We start from the raw sequence: 1,967 nt of genomic DNA on the forward strand, positions 1-1,967 counted from the left end.
TTTGGTTCCCAGCACTTATTCACTGGCTTCCAAAAAGCCTGGACTTGGAACAGAGTCTTGAAACTCTGCATGACCACGAGAGTTTAGCTCTTATCTGACTTAATCTTGCCCACCTCAGGGATAATTTACAGCTATTTGATCTGTTGAATAAAATATATCCAAGGTTATTGACCTCTAGTCCCACTTGCTCACACAGGATATTCCAGGGTTGCTTTAGCTCAACTGAGCAATAATATTTTCTAAAAGTAGCCCCAGTGAAACTTGTAGGGCTGCCCACTTGTTTAGGAAAGTCATTTTTACTGTGTGAAAGTACCAAAGTTGAACTTCTGACAATGCTACTTCCTTGATAAAGGCACTTGCTCTACAGGTGGTAAAAAATAAAATAATAAACCCCCCCCATTAGAGCCAGTATCATTAACAGCATTCCTAAAAAAGGAAATCTGAGGGTTTTTTATAGGGCTTAAAAAGACTGCAGGATTCACATAGCTCATCCTACAACTTTTACCTGCTGTTCAGGAGGGGGGAGGCTCCTCAAGCAAAAACTGGGGTGCAGTGCTTGCTGTGCTGCAGGAGAGGATGCCTCCCAGTGCTCTGGGGACTCTGGGCCAACTGGGGTTAATCACATATTCTGCAGTGAGGGGAAAAGGGGTGGCCTCTTGGGTGTCCAGGTCTGAAATTGCTTCTCACTCTGCACAAGTGACAAAAAAGAAAGGTGTTATCTCGGGAAGCAATCCCGTTTGCTGGTGGGTTGGGGTTTTTTTTGCTCCTTTCTGGTGTTGACTGAATGACTTAATGCTCTGAGAAAGTTAACTCAAAATGGATGGGCTTATGAAGGTGAAAGTGCAATTAGGGGTTTAATCCATCCCCACATCTGAGAAACTGTGTAAGACCAGTGAGAAGGAGCTGTAGGGCCACAGTCACATGTGCTCCTTAAGTCTGGTCTGACAGTGGCTCCTTGGCTGGGACCGTGTGACCTTCCAAAGGCTTGTGATGGAAAGAGGAAGAAATGTCTCCTGACTGTAAAAGCCTGGTTTACCCTTTCAGCCTATGATAAATTAACTGCTTTGTTAAAGTGACACTTTACCCTGTTTGAATGCCAACAAAGGCAAAAAATGTGAGCGTGCCTGCCTGGCATAAAGCGTGGAAGTAAACCACATGCCTCTGTTCACCCCTGGCTCACTAAATCCACAGAAACGCAGGATTTGGAATATGTCTAGGAATGTATTGGATGCAGCATCAAAGCATTGTCTTGATCACCATCATCAATTCACAATCTTGCACAGTGTAGTAATGCATATTTTCTTGCTTATTCTTAGATTTGTAGCTTGACCCATGAGAATTATTTTAACTCTTGCTGGGGTTGGGGGAGCAGATAGGCTGCACTCCAGCTTTGATATATGAGCTGATTAGAGCTTCTGGCAGCTTCCAGGACAGGGTTTCTCAGCAGTAAGTTCTCCAGAGGGTTTCTGAGGGTGGGATTACTGTTGGTTTTTTTTTTTTTTCTTGATCACAGTCCTGCTGGTAGTAAAGCGTGTGAAACAAAAGTTCAAATGTTGGCATATTCTCCTGTGGGATAGCAATACTTACAGTAGATAATTTCCAGATCTTAAAATGATTTTTTTTTTCAGCTGCTGCACATGGCTGAAGCATAATCAGTGATTTCTAGTCTAGTTATAAATGCTTCTGTACTACTTTTCCCATGCTCATGAACATTAATGTAGAAAGAAAAGAAATATCATAGAAGCTATGTGATTGTTTTTCTGTAAAAACTGACTATCAACAATTGAGAAATCAGGAATTCCTACCTCCTTAGATGCCTGAATTAGGAGCATAGACATTTTTCAGCTCTGATACAGTCTTTAGAAGAAAGAAAAAGTTTAACAGCTAAATTTCCTTCAGAAATACTCATTCTATCCAATGGCAAAAGAAGAATCCTCCTGTGACTAGGTTCTTAAATTCAATACTTA

This window comes from Pyrgilauda ruficollis, unplaced genomic scaffold (assembly GCF_017590135.1).
Source record: "Pyrgilauda ruficollis isolate IOZ18807 unplaced genomic scaffold, ASM1759013v1 scaffold66, whole genome shotgun sequence".
Classification (NCBI taxonomy): Eukaryota; Metazoa; Chordata; class Aves; order Passeriformes; family Passeridae; genus Pyrgilauda; species Pyrgilauda ruficollis.